This window comes from Opisthocomus hoazin, chromosome 16 (assembly GCF_030867145.1).
Source record: "Opisthocomus hoazin isolate bOpiHoa1 chromosome 16, bOpiHoa1.hap1, whole genome shotgun sequence".
Classification (NCBI taxonomy): Eukaryota; Metazoa; Chordata; class Aves; order Opisthocomiformes; family Opisthocomidae; genus Opisthocomus; species Opisthocomus hoazin.
Window position 1 is genome coordinate 11,954,405 of NC_134429.1, and position 19,029 is coordinate 11,973,433.

Genomic DNA, 19,029 nt, shown 5'->3' on the forward strand with positions numbered 1-19,029 from the left:
GCACAGAGACTGGGGCTGCTTGCTTGTCTTGCCCACTCAAACTTCAAAAGTATCTTTGGGGGTGCATGACGGGCGACTCCGGCAGCCCTGCTCTGAAAATGCGAACGTCTGCAGATAGCTCGCAGGCAGAAAGAGCTAGCCTGGAAAGCTGTTACATATCTGCCCAAGGCACTGCTCACACAGAGGCACAGAGACTGGGGCTGCTTGCATGTCTTGCCACCTCAAACTTCAAACATATCTTTGTGGGTGCATGACGTGCTCCTCCGGCAGCCATGCTCTGACAATGCGAACGTCTGCAGATAGCTCGGAGGCAGAAAGAGCTAGCCTGTAAAGCTGTTACACATCTGCCCATGACACTGCTCACACAGAGGCACAGAGACTGGGGCTGCTTGCTTGTCTTGCCACCTCAAACTTCAAACGTAAATTTGGAGGTCCGTGACGCTGCGCTTCTTGCATCCCTGCTCCCAAAATTCGAACGTCCGCAGATAGCCCGTAGCCAGAAATAGCTAGCCTGGAAAGCTCTTGCTCAGCCTCATCTGCCCATGGCACTGCTCGCACAGAGGCACAGAGACTGGGGCTGCTTGCTTGTCTTGCTACCTCAGACTTCAAACGTAGCTTAGGTGGTCCGTGCCGAGCGCCTCCGGCATCCCTGCTCTGAAAATGCGAACGTCTGCAGATAGCTCGCAGCCAGAAATAGCTAGCCTGGAAATCTGTTGCTCAGCCTCATCTGCACATTGCACTGCTCGCACAGAGGCACAGAGACTGGGGTGCTTGCTTGTCTTGCCACCTCAAACTTCAAAAGTATCTTAGGCGGTCCGTGAAGGGGGCCTCAGGCAGCCCTACTCTGAAAACGCGAACGTCTGCAGAGAGCTCGCAGCCAGAAAGAGCTAGCCTGGAAAGCTGTTGCTCAGCCTCATCTGCCCATGGCACTGCTCGCACAGAGGCACAGAGTCTGGGGCTGTTTGCTTGTCTTGCCCCCTCAAACTTCAAATATATCTTTGGGGGTGCATGACGTGCGCCTCCGGCAGCCATGCTCTGAAAATGCGAACGTCTGCAGATAGCTTGCAGGCAGAAAGATCTAGTCTGGAAAGCTGTTGTTCAGCCTCATCTGCCCATGGCACTGCTCGCACAGAGGCACAGAGACTGGGGCTGCTTGCTTGTCTTGCCACCTCAAACTTCAAACGTATTTTACGTGGTCCGTGATGAGCGCCTCCAGCAGTCCTGCTATGATATTGCGAACGTCTGCAGATAGCTCGCAGCCAGAAAGAGCTAGCCTGGAAAGCTGTTGCTCAGCCTCATCTGCCCATGGCACTGCTCGCACAGAGGCACAGAGACTGGGGCTGCTTGCTTGTCTTGCCACCTCAAACTTGAAACGTATCTTTGGGGGTGCATGACGGGCGACTCCGGCAGCCCTGCTCCCAAAATGCGAACGTCTGCAGATAGCTCGCAGGCAGAAAGTGTTAGCCTGGAAAGCTGTTGCTCAGCCTCATCTGCCCATGGCACTGCTCGCACAGAGGCACAGAGACGGGCTGCTTCCTTGTCTTGCCACCTCAGACTTCAAACGTAGCTTAGGTGGTCCGTGCCGAGCGGCTCCGGCAGCCCTGCTCTGAAAATGCGAACGTCTGCAGATAGCTCGCAGGCAGAAAGAGCTAGCCTGGAAAGCTGTTGCTCAGCCTCATCTGCCCATGGCACTGCTCGCACAGAGGCACAGAGATTGGGACTGCTTGCTTGTCTTGCACCCTTAAACTTCAGCGATATCTTTGGGGGTGCATGACGGACGCCTCCGGCAACCCTGCTCTGAAAATGCGAACGTCTGCAGATAGATCTCAGCCATAAAGAGCTAGCCTGGAAAGCTGATGCTCAGCCTCATCTGCCCATGGCACTGCTCGCACAGCGGCACAGAGACTGGGGCTGCTTGCTTGTCTTGCCCCCTCCAACTTCAAACGTAGCTTAGGTGGTGCGTGCAGGAGGCCTCCGGCAGGCCTGCTCTGAAAATGCAAACGTCTGCAGATAGCTCGCAGCCAGAAAAAGCTAGCCTGGAAAGCTGTTGCTCAGCCTCATCTGCCCATGGCACTGCTAGCACAGAGGCACAGAGACGGGGGCTGCTTGCTTGTCTTGCTTCCTCAAAATTCAAACATCGCTTTGGGGGTGCATGACGGGCGACTCCGGCAGCCCTGCTCTGAAAATGCGAACGTCTGCAGATAGTTTGCAGGCAGAAAGAGCTAGCCTGGAAAGCTGTTGCCCAGCCTCATCTGCCCATGGCACTGCTCGCACAGAGGCACAGAGACTGGGGCTGCTTGCTTGTCTTGCCCCCTCAAAATTCAAACGTAGCTTAGGTGGTCCTTGCCGGGCGCCTCCGGCAGGCATGCTCTGAAAATGCGAACGTCTGCAGATAGGTAGCAGCCAGAAAGATCTAGCGTGGAAAGCCATTGCTTGGCCTCATCTGCCCATGGCACTGCTCGCACAGAGGCAGAGAGACTGGGGCTGCTTGCTTGTCTTGCCCCCTTCAACTTCAAACGTAGCTTAGGTGGTGCGTGCAGGAGGCCTCCCTTAGGCCTGCTCTGAAAATGCGAACGTCTGCAGATAGCTCGCAGGCAGAAAGAGCTACCCTGGAAAGCTGTTACACATCTGCCCAAGGCACTGCTCACACAGAGGCACATAGACTGGGGCTGCTTGCTTGTCTTGCCACCTCAAACTTCAAACGTAGCTTTGGGGGTCCGTGCAGGGGGCCACCGGCAGCCCTGCTCTGAAAATGCGAACGTCTGCAGATAGCTCGCAGGCAGAAAGAGCTAGCCTGGAAAGCTGTTGCTCAGCCTCATCTGCCCATGGCACTGCTCGCACAGAGGCACAGAGACTGGGGCTGCTTGCTTGTCTTGCCCCCTCAAACTTCAAACGTAGCTTTGGGGGTGCATGACGAGCACCTCCGGCAGCCCTGCTCTGAAAATGCGAACGTCTGCAGAGAGCTCGCAGCCAGAAGGAACTAGCCTGGAAAGCTGTTGCTCAGCCTCATCTGCCCATGGCACTGCTCACACAGAGGCACAGAGACTGGGGCTGCTTGCTTGTCTTGCCCCCTTAAAATTCAAACGTAGCTTAGTGGTCCGTATCGGGCGCCTCCGGCAGGCATGCTCTGAAAATGCTAACGTCTGCAGATAGCTAGCATTCAGAAAGATCTAGCCTGGAAAGCTGTTGCTCAGCCTCATCTGCCCATGGCACTGCTCGCACAGAGGCACAGAGACTGGGGCTGCTTGCTTGTCTTGCCCCCTCAAACTTCAAACGTATCTTTGGGGGTGCATGACGGGCACCTCCGGCAGCCCTGCTCTGAAAATGCGAACGTCTGCAGATAGCTCACAGCCAGAAAGTGCTAGCCTGGAAAGCTGTTGCCCAGCCTCATCTGCCCATGGCACTGCTCGCACAGAGGCACAGAGACTGGGACTGCTTGCTTGTCTTGCACCCTTAAACTTCAGCGATATCTTTGGGGGTGCATGACGGGCGCCTCCGGCAACCCTGCTCTAAAAATGCGAACGTCTGCAGATAGCTTGCAGGCAGAAAGAGCTAGCCTGGAAAGCTGATGCTCAGCCTCATCTGCACATGGCACTGCTCGCACAGAGGCACAGAGACTGGGGCTGTTTGCTTGTCTTGCCCCCTCAAACTTCAAACATAGCTTTGGGTGTGCATGACGTGCGCCTCCGGCAGCCATGCTCTGAAAATGCGAACGTCTGCAGATAGATCTCAGCCAGAAAGAGCTAGCCTGAAAAGCTGATGCTCAGCCTCATCTGCCCATGGCACTGCTCGCACAGCGGCACAGAGACGAGGGCTGCTTGCTTGTCTTGCCCCCTCAAAATTCAAAAGTAGCTTAGGTGGTGCGTGCAGGAGGCCTCCGGCAGGCCTGCTCTGAAAATGCGAACGTCTGCAGATAGCTCGCAGGTAGAAGAAGCTAGCCTGGAAAGCTGTTGCTCAGCCTCATCTGCCCATGGCACTGCTCGCACAGAGGCACAGAGACGGAAGCTGCTTGCTTGTCTTGCCCTCTCAAACTTCAAACATCGCTTTGGGGGTGCATGACGTGCGCCTCCGGCAGCCCTGCTCTGAAAATGCGAACGTCTGCAGATAGCTCACAGCCAGAAAGTGCTAGCCTGGAAAGCTGTTGCTCAGCCTCATCTGCCCATGGCACTGCTCGCACAGAGGCACAGAGACTGGGACTGCTTGCTTGTCTTGGCCACTCAAACTTCAAAAGTATCTTTGGGGGTGCATGACGGGCGACTCCGGAAGGCATGATCTGAAAATGCGAACGTCTGCAGATAGCTCGCAGCCAGAAAGAGCTAGCCTGGAAAGCTGTTGCTCAGCCTCATCTGCACATGGCACTGCTCGCACAGAGGCACAGAGACGGGGGCTGCTTGCTTGTCTTGCCCAATCAAACTTCAAACGTATCTTTGGGGGTGCATGACGGGCGCCTCCGGCAGCCCTGCTCTGAAAATGCGAACGTCTGCAGATAGCTCACAGCCAGAAAGTGCTAGCCTGGAAAGCTGTTGCCCAGCCTCATCTGTCCATGGCACTGCTCGCACAGAGGCACAGAGACTGGGACTGCTTGCTTGTCTTGCACCCTTAAACTTCAGCGATATCTTTGGGGGTGCATGACGGGCGCCTCCGGCAACCCTGCTCTAAAAATGCGAACGTCTGCAGATAGCTTGCAGGCAGAAAGAGCTAGCCTGGAAAGCTGATGCTCAGCCTCATCTGCACATGGCACTGCTCGCACAGAGGCACAGAGACTGGGGCTGCTTGCTTTTCTTGCCCCCTCAAACTTCAAACATAGCTTTGGGTGTGCATGACGTGCGCCTTCAGGCAGCCATGCTCTGAAAATGCGAACGTCTGCAGATAGATCTCAGCCAGATATAGCTAGCCTGGAAAGCTGATGCTCAGCCTCATCTGCCCATGGCACTGCTCGCACAGCGGCACAGAGACGAGGTCTGCTTGCTTGTCTTGCCCCCTCCAACTTCAAACGTAGCTTAGGTGGTGCGTGCAGGAGGCCTCCGGCAGGCCTGCTCTGAAAATGCGAACGTCTGCAGATAGCTCGCAGGCAGAAAGAGCTAGCCTGGAAAGCTGTTGCTCACCTCATCTGCCCCTGGCACTGCTCGCACAGAGGCACAGAGACTGGGGCTGCTTGCTTGTCTTGCCCCCTGAAACCTCAAACATACCTTTTGGGGTGCAGGACGTGCGCCTCCGACAGCCCTGCTCTGAAAATGCGAACGTCTGCAGATAGCTCACAGCCAGAAAGTGCTAGCCTGGAAAGCTGTTGCACAGCCTCATCTGCCCATGGCACTGCTAGCACAGAGGCACAGAGACTGGGGCTGCTTGCTTGTCTTGCCCCCTCCATCTTCAAACGTAGCTTAGGTGTTGCGTGCAGGGGGCCTCCGGCAGGCCTGCTCTGAAAATGCCAACGTCTGCAGATAGCTCGCAGCCAGAAAGAGCTAGCCTGGAAAGCTGTTGCTCAGCCTCATCTGCCCATGGCACTGCTCGCACAGAGGCACAGAGACTGGGGCTGCTTGCTTGTCTTGCCCAATCAAACTTCAAACGTATCTTTGGGGGTGCATGACGGGCACCTCCGCCAGCCCTGCTCTGACAATGCGAACGTCTGCAGAGAGCTCGCAGCCAGAAGGAACTAGTCTGGAATGATGTTGCTCAGCCTCATCTGCCCATGGCACTGCTCGCACAGAGGCACAGAGACTGGGGCTGCTTGCTTGTCTTGCCCCCTCAAAATTCAAACGTAGCTTAGGTGGTCCGTGCCGGGCGCCTCCGGCAGGCATGCTCTGAAAATGCGAACGTCTGCAGATAGCTAGCAGCCAAAAAGATCTAGCCTGGAAAGCTGTTTCTTGGCCTCATCTGCACAAGGCACTGCTCGCACAGAGGCACAGAGACTGGGGCTGCTTGCTTGTCTTGCCACCTCAAACTTCAAACGTTCCTTTATGGGTGCATGACGGGAGCCTCTGTCAGTGCTGCTCCGAAAATGCGAACGTCTGCAGATAGCTGGCAGGCAGAAAGAGCTAGCCTGGAAAGCTGTTCCTCAGCCTCATCTGCCCATGGCACTGCTAGCACAGAGGCACAGAGACTGGGGCTGCTTGCTTGTCTTGCCCACTCAAACTTCAAAAGTATCTTTGGGGGTGCATGACGGGCGACTCCGGCAGCCCTGCTCTGAAAATGCGAACGTCTGCAGATAGCTCGCAGGCAGAAAGAGCTAGCCTGGAAAGCTGTTACATATCTGCCCAAGGCACTGCTCACACAGAGGCACAGAGACTGGGGCTGCTTGCATGTCTTGCCACCTCAAACTTCAAACATATCTTTGTGGGTGCATGACGTGCTCCTCCGGCAGCCATGCTCTGACAATGCGAACGTCTGCAGATAGCTCGGAGGCAGAAAGAGCTAGCCTGTAAAGCTGTTACACATCTGCCCATGACACTGCTCACACAGAGGCACAGAGACTGGGGCTGCTTGCTTGTCTTGCCACCTCAAACTTCAAACGTAAATTTGGAGGTCCGTGACGCTGCGCTTCTTGCATCCCTGCTCCCAAAATTCGAACGTCCGCAGATAGCCCGTAGCCAGAAATAGCTAGCCTGGAAAGCTCTTGCTCAGCCTCATCTGCCCATGGCACTGCTCGCACAGAGGCACAGAGACTGGGGCTGCTTGCTTGTCTTGCTACCTCAGACTTCAAACGTAGCTTAGGTGGTCCGTGCCGAGCGCCTCCGGCATCCCTGCTCTGAAAATGCGAACGTCTGCAGATAGCTCGCAGCCAGAAATAGCTAGCCTGGAAATCTGTTGCTCAGCCTCATCTGCACATTGCACTGCTCGCACAGAGGCACAGAGACTGGGGTGCTTGCTTGTCTTGCCACCTCAAACTTCAAAAGTATCTTAGGCGGTCCGTGAAGGGGGCCTCAGGCAGCCCTACTCTGAAAACGCGAACGTCTGCAGAGAGCTCGCAGCCAGAAAGAGCTAGCCTGGAAAGCTGTTGCTCAGCCTCATCTGCCCATGGCACTGCTCGCACAGAGGCACAGAGTCTGGGGCTGTTTGCTTGTCTTGCCCCCTCAAACTTCAAATATATCTTTGGGGGTGCATGACGTGCGCCTCCGGCAGCCATGCTCTGAAAATGCGAACGTCTGCAGATAGCTTGCAGGCAGAAAGATCTAGTCTGGAAAGCTGTTGTTCAGCCTCATCTGCCCATGGCACTGCTCGCACAGAGGCACAGAGACTGGGGCTGCTTGCTTGTCTTGCCACCTCAAACTTCAAACGTATTTTACGTGGTCCGTGATGAGCGCCTCCAGCAGTCCTGCTATGATATTGCGAACGTCTGCAGATAGCTCGCAGCCAGAAAGAGCTAGCCTGGAAAGCTGTTGCTCAGCCTCATCTGCCCATGGCACTGCTCGCACAGAGGCACAGAGACTGGGGCTGCTTGCTTGTCTTGCCACCTCAAACTTGAAACGTATCTTTGGGGGTGCATGACGGGCGACTCCGGCAGCCCTGCTCCCAAAATGCGAACGTCTGCAGATAGCTCGCAGGCAGAAAGTGTTAGCCTGGAAAGCTGTTGCTCAGCCTCATCTGCCCATGGCACTGCTCGCACAGAGGCACAGAGACGGGCTGCTTCCTTGTCTTGCCACCTCAGACTTCAAACGTAGCTTAGGTGGTCCGTGCCGAGCGGCTCCGGCAGCCCTGCTCTGAAAATGCGAACGTCTGCAGATAGCTCGCAGGCAGAAAGAGCTAGCCTGGAAAGCTGTTGCTCAGCCTCATCTGCCCATGGCACTGCTCGCACAGAGGCACAGAGATTGGGACTGCTTGCTTGTCTTGCACCCTTAAACTTCAGCGATATCTTTGGGGGTGCATGACGGACGCCTCCGGCAACCCTGCTCTGAAAATGCGAACGTCTGCAGATAGATCTCAGCCATAAAGAGCTAGCCTGGAAAGCTGATGCTCAGCCTCATCTGCCCATGGCACTGCTCGCACAGCGGCACAGAGACTGGGGCTGCTTGCTTGTCTTGCCCCCTCCAACTTCAAACGTAGCTTAGGTGGTGCGTGCAGGAGGCCTCCGGCAGGCCTGCTCTGAAAATGCAAACGTCTGCAGATAGCTCGCAGCCAGAAAAAGCTAGCCTGGAAAGCTGTTGCTCAGCCTCATCTGCCCATGGCACTGCTAGCACAGAGGCACAGAGACGGGGGCTGCTTGCTTGTCTTGCTTCCTCAAAATTCAAACATCGCTTTGGGGGTGCATGACGGGCGACTCCGGCAGCCCTGCTCTGAAAATGCGAACGTCTGCAGATAGTTTGCAGGCAGAAAGAGCTAGCCTGGAAAGCTGTTGCCCAGCCTCATCTGCCCATGGCACTGCTCGCACAGAGGCACAGAGACTGGGGCTGCTTGCTTGTCTTGCCCCCTCAAAATTCAAACGTAGCTTAGGTGGTCCTTGCCGGGCGCCTCCGGCAGGCATGCTCTGAAAATGCGAACGTCTGCAGATAGGTAGCAGCCAGAAAGATCTAGCGTGGAAAGCCATTGCTTGGCCTCATCTGCCCATGGCACTGCTCGCACAGAGGCAGAGAGACTGGGGCTGCTTGCTTGTCTTGCCCCCTTCAACTTCAAACGTAGCTTAGGTGGTGCGTGCAGGAGGCCTCCCTTAGGCCTGCTCTGAAAATGCGAACGTCTGCAGATAGCTCGCAGGCAGAAAGAGCTACCCTGGAAAGCTGTTACACATCTGCCCAAGGCACTGCTCACACAGAGGCACATAGACTGGGGCTGCTTGCTTGTCTTGCCACCTCAAACTTCAAACGTAGCTTTGGGGGTCCGTGCAGGGGGCCACCGGCAGCCCTGCTCTGAAAATGCGAACGTCTGCAGATAGCTCGCAGGCAGAAAGAGCTAGCCTGGAAAGCTGTTGCTCAGCCTCATCTGCCCATGGCACTGCTCGCACAGAGGCACAGAGACTGGGGCTGCTTGCTTGTCTTGCCCCCTCAAACTTCAAACGTAGCTTTGGGGGTGCATGACGAGCACCTCCGGCAGCCCTGCTCTGAAAATGCGAACGTCTGCAGAGAGCTCGCAGCCAGAAGGAACTAGCCTGGAAAGCTGTTGCTCAGCCTCATCTGCCCATGGCACTGCTCACACAGAGGCACAGAGACTGGGGCTGCTTGCTTGTCTTGCCCCCTCAAAATTCAAACGTAGCTTAGTGGTCCGTATCGGGCGCCTCCGGCAGGCATGCTCTGAAAATGCTAACGTCTGCAGATAGCTAGCATTCAGAAAGATCTAGCCTGGAAAGCTGTTGCTCAGCCTCATCTGCCCATGGCACTGCTCGCACAGAGGCACAGAGACTGGGGCTGCTTGCTTGTCTTGCCCCCTCAAACTTCAAACGTATCTTTGGGGGTGCATGACGGGCACCTCCGGCAGCCCTGCTCTGAAAATGCGAACGTCTGCAGATAGCTCACAGCCAGAAAGTGCTAGCCTGGAAAGCTGTTGCCCAGCCTCATCTGCCCATGGTACTGCTCGCACAGAGGCACAGAGACTGGGACTGCTTGCTTGTCTTGCACCCTTAAACTTCAGCGATATCTTTGGGGGTGCATGACGGGCGCCTCCGGCAACCCTGCTCTAAAAATGCGAACGTCTGCAGATAGCTTGCAGGCAGAAAGAGCTAGCCTGGAAAGCTGATGCTCAGCCTCATCTGCACATGGCACTGCTCGCACAGAGGCACAGAGACTGGGGCTGTTTGCTTGTCTTGCCCCCTCAAACTTCAAACATAGCTTTGGGTGTGCATGACGTGCGCCTCCGGCAGCCATGCTCTGAAAATGCGAACGTCTGCAGATAGATCTCAGCCAGAAAGAGCTAGCCTGAAAAGCTGATGCTCAGCCTCATCTGCCCATGGCACTGCTCGCACAGCGGCACAGAGACGAGGGCTGCTTGCTTGTCTTGCCCCCTCAAAATTCAAAAGTAGCTTAGGTGGTGCGTGCAGGAGGCCTCCGGCAGGCCTGCTCTGAAAATGCGAACGTCTGCAGATAGCTCGCAGGTAGAAGAAGCTAGCCTGGAAAGCTGTTGCTCAGCCTCATCTGCCCATGGCACTGCTCGCACAGAGGCACAGAGACGGAAGCTGCTTGCTTGTCTTGCCCTCTCAAACTTCAAACATCGCTTTGGGGGTGCATGACGTGCGCCTCCGGCAGCCCTGCTCTGAAAATGCGAACGTCTGCAGATAGCTCACAGCCAGAAAGTGCTAGCCTGGAAAGCTGTTGCTCAGCCTCATCTGCCCATGGCACTGCTCGCACAGAGGCACAGAGACTGGGACTGCTTGCTTGTCTTGGCCACTCAAACTTCAAAAGTATCTTTGGGGGTGCATGACGGGCGACTCCGGAAGGCATGATCTGAAAATGCGAACGTCTGCAGATAGCTCGCAGCCAGAAAGAGCTAGCCTGGAAAGCTGTTGCTCAGCCTCATCTGCACATGGCACTGCTCGCACAGAGGCACAGAGACGGGGGCTGCTTGCTTGTCTTGCCCAATCAAACTTCAAACGTATCTTTGGGGGTGCATGACGGGCGCCTCCGGCAGCCCTGCTCTGAAAATGCGAACGTCTGCAGATAGCTCACAGCCAGAAAGTGCTAGCCTGGAAAGCTGTTGCCCAGCCTCATCTGTCCATGGCACTGCTCGCACAGAGGCACAGAGACTGGGACTGCTTGCTTGTCTTGCACCCTTAAACTTCAGCGATATCTTTGGGGGTGCATGACGGGCGCCTCCGGCAACCCTGCTCTAAAAATGCGAACGTCTGCAGATAGCTTGCAGGCAGAAAGAGCTAGCCTGGAAAGCTGATGCTCAGCCTCATCTGCACATGGCACTGCTCGCACAGAGGCACAGAGACTGGGGCTGCTTGCTTTTCTTGCCCCCTCAAACTTCAAACATAGCTTTGGGTGTGCATGACGTGCGCCTTCAGGCAGCCATGCTCTGAAAATGCGAACGTCTGCAGATAGATCTCAGCCAGATATAGCTAGCCTGGAAAGCTGATGCTCAGCCTCATCTGCCCATGGCACTGCTCGCACAGCGGCACAGAGACGAGGTCTGCTTGCTTGTCTTGCCCCCTCCAACTTCAAACGTAGCTTAGGTGGTGCGTGCAGGAGGCCTCCGGCAGGCCTGCTCTGAAAATGCGAACGTCTGCAGATAGCTCGCAGGCAGAAAGAGCTAGCCTGGAAAGCTGTTGCTCACCTCATCTGCCCCTGGCACTGCTCGCACAGAGGCACAGAGACTGGGGCTGCTTGCTTGTCTTGCCCCCTGAAACCTCAAACATACCTTTTGGGGTGCAGGACGTGCGCCTCCGACAGCCCTGCTCTGAAAATGCGAACGTCTGCAGATAGCTCACAGCCAGAAAGTGCTAGCCTGGAAAGCTGTTGCACAGCCTCATCTGCCCATGGCACTGCTAGCACAGAGGCACAGAGACTGGGGCTGCTTGCTTGTCTTGCCCAATCAAACTTCAAACTTATCTTTGGGGGTGCATGACGGGCACCTCCGGCAGCCCTGCTCTGACAATGCGAACATCTGCAGAGAGCTCGCAGCCAGAAGGAACTAGCCTGGAAAGATGTTGCTCAGCCTCATCTGCCCATGGCACTGCTCGCACAGAGGCACAGAGACTGGGGCTGCTTCCTTGTCTTGCCCCCTCAAAATTCAAACGTAGCTTAGGTGGTCCTTGCCGGGCGCCTCCGGCAGGCATGCTCTGAAAATGCGAACGTCTGCAGATAGCTAGCACCCAGAAAGATCTAGCCTGGAAAGCTGTTGCCAAGCCTCATCTGTCCATGGCACTGCTCGCACAGAGGCACAGAGACTGGGGCTGCTTGCTTGTCTTGCCCCCTCAAACTTCAAACGTATCTTTGGGGGTGCATGACGGGCACCTCCGGCAGCCCTGCTCTGACAATGCGAACGTCTGCAGATAGCTCGCAGCCAGAAGGAGCTAGCCTGGAAAGATGTTGCTCAGCCTCATCTGCCCATGGCACTGCTCGTACAGACGCACAGAGACTGGGGCTGCTTGCTTGTCTTGCCCCCTCAAACTTCAAACATCGCTTTGGGGGTGCATGACGTGCGCCTCCGGCAGCCCTGCTCTGAAAATGCGAACGTCTGCAGATAGCTCACAGCCAGAAAGTGCTAGCTTGGAAAGCTGTTGCCCGGCCTCATCTGCCCATGGCACTGCTCGCACAGAGGCACAGAGACTGGGGCTGCTTGCTTGTCTTGCACCCTTAAACTTCAGCGATATCTTTGGGGGTGCATGACGGGCGCCTCCGGCAACCCTGCTCTAAAAATGCCAACGTCTGCAGATAGATTGCAGGCAGAAAGAGCTAGCCTGGAAAGCTGATGCTCAGCCTCATCTGCACATGGCACTGCTCGCACAGAGGCACAGAGACTGGGGCTGCTTGCTTGTCTTGCCCCCTCAAAATTTAAACGTAGCTTTGGGTGTGCATGACGTGCGCCTCCGGCAGCCATGCTCTGAAAATGCGAACGTCTGCAGATAGATCTCAGCCAGAAAAAGCTAGCCTGGAAAGCTGATGCTCAGCCTCATCTGCCCATGGCACTGCTCGCACAGCGGCACAGAGACGAGGGCTGCTTGCTTGTCTTGCCCCCTCAAAATTCAAAAGTAGCTTAGGTGGTGCGTGTAGGAGGCCTCCGGCAGGCCTGCTCTGAAAATGCGAACGTCTGCAGATAGCTCGCAGGCAGAAGAAGCTAGCCTGGAAAGCTGTTGCTCAGCCTCATCTGCCCATGGCACTGCTCGCACAGAGGAACAGAGACGGAAGCTGCTTGCTTGTCTTGCCCCCTCAAACTTCAAACATCGCTTTGGGGGTGCATGACGTGCGCCTCCGGCAGCCCTGCTCTGAAAATGCGAACGTCTGCAGATAGCTCACAGCCAGAAAGTGCTAGCCTGGAAAGCTGTTGCTCGGCCTCATCTGTCCATGGCACTGCTCGCACAGAGGAACAGAGACTGGGACTGCTTGCTTGTCTTGCCCACTCAAACTTCAAAAGTATCTTTGTGGGTGCATGACGGGCCACTCCGGCAGGCATGCTCTGAAAATGCGAACGTCTGCAGATAGCTCGCAGCCAGAAAGTGCTAGCCTGGAAACCTGTTGCTCAGCCTCATCTGCCCATGGCACTGCTCGCACAGAGGCACAGAGACTGGGACTGCTTGCTTGTCTTGCACCCTTAAACTTCAGCGATATCATTGGGGGTGCATGACGGGCGCATCCGGGAACCCTGCTCTGAAAATGCGAACGTCTGCAGATAGCTTGCAGGCAGAAAGAGCTAGCCTGGAAAGCTGATGCTCAGCCTCATCTGCCCATGGCACTGCTCGCACAGAGGCACAGAGACTGGGGCTGCTTGCTTGTCTTGCCCCCTCAAAATTCAAACGTATCTTAGGTTGTAGGTGCCAGGGGCCTCCGGCAGACCTGCTCTGACAATGCGAACGTCTGCAGATAGCTCGCAGTCAGAAAGAGCTAGCCTGGAAAGCTGTTGCTCAGCCTCATCTGCCCATGGCACTGCTCGCACAGAGGCACAGAGACTGGGGCTGCTTGCTTGTCTTGCCACCTCAAACTTCAAAAGTTCCTTTATGGGTGCATGACGGGAGCCTCCGTCAGTGCTGCTCCGAATATGCGAATGTCTGCAGATAGCTCGCAGCCAGAAAGAGCTAGCATGGAAAGCTGTTGCTCAGCCTCATCTGCCCATGGCACTGCTCGCACAGAGGCACAGAGACTGGGGCTGCTTACTTGTCTTGCCTCCTCAAACTTCAAACATATCTTTGAGGGTGCATGAAGGGCGACTGCGGCAGCCCTGCTCTGAAAATGCGAACGTCTGCAGATAGCTTGCAGGCAGAAAGACCTAGCCTGGAAAGCTGATGCTCAGCCTCATCTGCCCATGGCACTGCTCGCACAGAGGCACAGAGACTGGGGCTGCTTGCTTGTCTTGCCCCTTCCATCTTCAAACGTAGCTTAGGTGGTGCGTGCAGGGGGCCTCCGGCAGGCCTGCTCTGAAAAAGCCAACGTCTGCAGATAGCTCGCAGCCAGAAAGAGCTAGCCTGGAAAGCTGTTGCTCAGCCTCATCTGCCCATGGCACTGCTCGCACAGAGGCACAGATACTGGGGCTGCTTGCTTGTCTTGCCCAATCAAACTTCAAACGTATCTTTGGGCGTGCATGACGGGCACCTCCGGCAGCCCTGCTCTGAAAATGCGAACGTCTGCAGAGAGCTCGCAGCCAGAAGGAACTAGCCTGGAAAGATGTTGCTCAGCCTCATCTGCCCATGGCACTGCTCACACAGAGGCACAGAGACTGGGGCTGCTTGCTTGTCTTGCCCCCTCAAAATTCAAACGTAGCTTAGGTGGTCTTGCCGGGCGCCTCCTGCAGCCATGCTCTGAAAATGCGAACGTCTGCAGATAGCTAGCACCCAGAAAGATCTAGCCTGGAAAGCTGTTGCTCAGCCTCATCTGCCCATGGCACTGCTCGCACAGAGGCACAGAGACAGGGGCTGCTTGCTTGTCTTGCCCCCTCAAACTTAAAACATATCTTTGGGGGTGCATGACGGGCACCTCCGGCAGCCCTGCTCTGACAATGCGAACGTCTGCAGATAGCTCGCAGCCAGAAGGAGCTAGCCTGGAAAGATGTTGCTCAGCCGCATCTGCCCATGGCACTGCTCGTACAGACGCACAGAGACGGGGGCTGCTTGCTTGTCTTGCCCCCTCAAACTTCAAACATCGCTTTGGGGGTGCATGACGTGCGCCTCCGGCAGCCCTGCTCTGAAAATGCGAACGTCTGCAGATAGCTCACAGCCAGAAAGTGCTAGCCTGGAAAGCTGTTGCCCAGCCTCATCTGCGCATGGCACTGCTCGCACAGAGGCACAGAGACTGGGACTGCTTGCTTGTCTTGCACCCTTAAAATTCAGCGATATCTTTGGGGGTGCATGACGGGCGCCTCCGGCAACCCTGCTCTAAAAATGCGAATGTCTGCAGATAGCTTGCAGGCAGAAAGAGCTAGCCTGGAAAGCTGATGCTCAGCCTCATCTGCACATGGCACTGCTCGCACAGAGGCACAGAGACTGGGGCTGCTTGCTTGTCTTGCCCCATCAAACTTTAAACATAGCTTTGGGTGTGCATGACGTGCGCCTCCGGCAGCCATGCTCTGAGAATGCGAACGTTTGCAGATAGATCTCAGCCAGAAAGAGCTAGCCTGGAAAGCTGATGCTCAGCCTCATCTGCCCATGGCACTGCTCGCACAGAGGCACAGAGACTGGGGCTGCTTGCTTGTCTTGCCCCCTCAAACTTCAAACATCGCTTTGGGGGTGCATGACGTGCGCCTCCGGCAGCCCTGCTCTGAAAATGCGAACGTCTGCAGATAGCTCACAGCCAGAAAGTGCTAGCCTGGAAAGCTGTTGCTCAGCCTCATCTGTCCATGGCACTGCTCGCACAGAGGAACAGAGACTGGGACTGCTTGCTTGTCTTGCCCACTCAAAATTCAACAGTATCTTTGGGGGTGCATGACGGGCGACTCCGGCAGGCATGCTCTGAAAATGCGAACCTCTGCAGATAGCTCGCAGCCAGAAAGTGCTAGCCTGGAAACCTGTTGCTCAGCCTCATCTGCCCATGGCACTGCTCGCACAGAGGAACAGAGACTGGGACTGCTTGCTTGTCTTGCCCACTCAAACTTCAAAAGTATCTTTGGGGGTGCATGACGGGCGACTCCGGCAGCCCTGCTCTGAAAATGCGAACGTCTGCAGATAGCCTGCAGGCAGAAAGAGCTAGCCTGGAAAGCTGATGCTCAGCCTCATCTGCCCATGGCACTGCTCGCACAGAGGCACAGAGACTGGGGCTGCTTGCTTGTCTTGCCCCCTCAAACTTTAAACATAGCTTTTGAGGTGCATGACGTGCGCCTCCGACAGCCCTGCTCTGAAAATGCGAACGTCTGCAGATAGCTCACAGCCAGAAAGTGCTAGCCTGGAAAGCTGTTGCCCAGCCTCATCTGCCCATGGCACTGCTCGCACAGAGGCACAGAGACTGGGGCTGCTTGCTTGTCTTGCCCCCTCAAAATTCAAACGTAGCTTAGTGGTCCGTGCCGGGCGCCTCCGGCAGGCATGCTCTGAAAATGCGAACGTCTGCAGATAGCTCGCAGGCAGAAAGAGCTAGCCTAGAAAGCTGTTCCTCAGCCTCATCTGCCCATGGTACTGCTCGCACAGAGGCACGGAGACTGGGACTGCTTGCTTGTCTTGCCTCCTCAAACTTCAAACATATCTTTGGGGGTGCATGACGTGCGCCTCCTGCAGCCATGCTCTGAAAATGCGAACGTCTGCAGATAGCTCGCAGGCAGAAAGAGCTAGCCTGGAAAGCTGTTGCTCAGCCTCATCTGCCCATGGCACTGCTCGCACAGAGGCACAGAGACTGGGGCTGCTTACTTGTCTTGCCCCCTCAAACTTCAAACGTTCCTTTACGGGTGCATGACGGGAGCCTCCGTCAGTGCTGCTCCGAAAATGCGAACGTCTGCAGATAGCTGGCACGCAGAAAGAGCTAGCCTGGAAAGCTGTTGCTCAGCCTCATCTGTCCATGGCACTGCTCGCACAGAGGAACAGAGACTGGGGCTGCTTGCTTGTCTTGCCACCTCAAACTTCAAAAGTATCTTTGGGGGTGCATGACGGGCGACTCCGGCAGCCCTGCTCTGAAAATGCGAACGTCTGCAGATAGCTCGCAGCCAGAAAGTGCTAGCCTGGAAACCTGTTGCTCAGCCTCATCTGCCCATGGCACTGCTCGCACAGAGGCACAGAGACTGGGGCTGCTTGCTTGTCTTGCACCCTTCAACTTCAGCGATATCATTGGGGGTGCATGACGGGCGCATCCGGGAACCCTGCTCTAAAAATGCGAACGTCTGCAGATAGCTTGCAGGCAGAAAGAGCTAGCCTGGAAAGCTGATGCTCAGCCTCATCTGCCCATGGCACTGCTCGCACAGAGGCACAGAGACTGGGGCTGCTTGCTTGTCTTGCCCCCTCCATCTTCAAACGTAGCTTAGGTGGTGCGTGCAGGGGGCCTCCGGCAGGCCTGCTCTGAAAATGACAACGTCTGCAGATAGCTCGCAGCCAGAAAGAGCTAGCCTGGAAAGCTGTTGCTCAGCCTCATCTGCCCATGGCACTGCTCACACAGAGGCACAGAGACTGGGGCTGCTTGCTTGTCTTGCCACCTCAAACTTCAAACGTATCTTTGGGGGTGCATGACGGGCAACTCCGGCAGCCCTGCTCTGACAATGCGAACGTCTGCAGAGAGCTCGCAGCCAGAAGGAACTAGCCTGGAAAGATGTTGCTCAGCCTCATCTGCCCATGGCACTGCTCGCACAGAGGCACAGAGACTGGGGCTGCTTGCTTGTCTTGCCCCCTCAAAATTCAAACGTAGCTTAGGTGGTCCGTGCCGGGCGCCTCCGGCAGGCATGCTCTGAAAATGCGAACGTCTGCAGATAGCTAGCAGCCAGAAAGATCTAGCCTGGAAAGCTGTTTCTTGGCCTCATCTGCAAATGGCACTGCTCGCACAGAGGCACAGAGACTGGGGCTGCTTGCTTGTCTTGCCCAATCAAACTTCAAACGTATCTTTGGGGGTCCGTGCCAGGCGCCTCCGGCAGGCATGCTCTGAAAATGCGCACGTCTGTTGATAGCTCGGAGCCAAAAAGAGATAGCCTGGAAAGCTGTTGCTCAGCCTCATCTGCCCATGGCACTGCTCGCACAGAGGCACAGAGACTGGGGCTGCTTGCTTGTCTTGCCACCTCAAACTTCAAACGTAGCTTTGGGGGTACATGACGGGCACCTCCGGCAGCCCTGCTCTGACAATGCGAACGTCTGCAGATAGCTCACAGCCAGAAGGAGCTAGCCTGGAAAGATGTTGCTCAGCCTCATCTGCCCATGGCACTGCTCGCACAGAGGCACAGAGACGAGGGCTGCTTGCTTGTCTTGCCACCTCAAACTTCAAACATCACTTTGCGTGTGCATGACGTGAGCCTCCGGCAGCCCTGCTCTGAAAATGCGAACGTCTGCAGATAGCTCACAGCCAGAAAGTGCTAGCCTGGAAAGCTGTTGCCCAGCCTCATCTGCGCATGGCACTGCTCGCACAGAGGCACAGAGACTGGGACTGCTTGCTTGTCTTGCACCCTTAAACTTCAGCGATATCTTTGGGGGTGCATGACGGGCGCCTCCGGCAACCCTGCTCTGAAAATGCCAACGTCTGCAGATAGCTTGCAGGCAGAAAGAGCTAGCCTGGAAAGCTGATGCTCAGCCTCATCTGCCCATGGCACTGCTCGCACAGAGGCACAGAGACTGGGGCTGCTTGCTTGTCTTGCCCCCTCAAAATTCAAACGTAGCTTAGTGGTCCGTGCCGGGCGCCTCCGGCAGGCCTGCTCTGAAAATGCCAACGTCTGCAGATAGCTCGCAGGCAGAAAGAGCTAGCCTGGAAAGCTGTTGCTCAGCCTCATCTGCCCATGGCACTGCTCGCACAGAGGCACAGAGACTGGGGTTGCTTGCTTGTCTTGCCTCCTCAAACTTCAAACATATCTTTGGGGGTGCATGACGTGCGCCTCCTGCAGCCATGCTCTGAAAATGCGAACGTCTGCAGATAGCTCGCAGGCAGAAAGAGCTAGCCTGGAAAGCTGTTGCTCAGCCTCATCTGCCCATGGCACTGCTCGCACAGAGGCACAGAGACTGGGGCTGCTTGCTTGTCTTGCCACCTCAAACTTCAAAAGTTCCTTTATGGGTGCATGACGGGAGCCTCCGTCAGTGCTGCTCCGAATATGCGAACGTATGCAGATAGCTCGCAGCCAGAAAGAGCTAGCATGGAAAGCTGTTGCTCAGCCTCATCTGCCCATGGCACTGCTCGCACAGAGGCACAGAGACTGGGGCTGCTTACTTGTCTTGCCTCCTCAAACTTCAAACATATCTTTGAGGGTGCATGAAGGGCGACTGCGGCAGCCCTGCTCTGAAAATGCGAACGTCTGCAGATAGCTTGCAGGCAGAAAGACCTAGCCTGGAAAGCTGATGCTCAGCCTCAT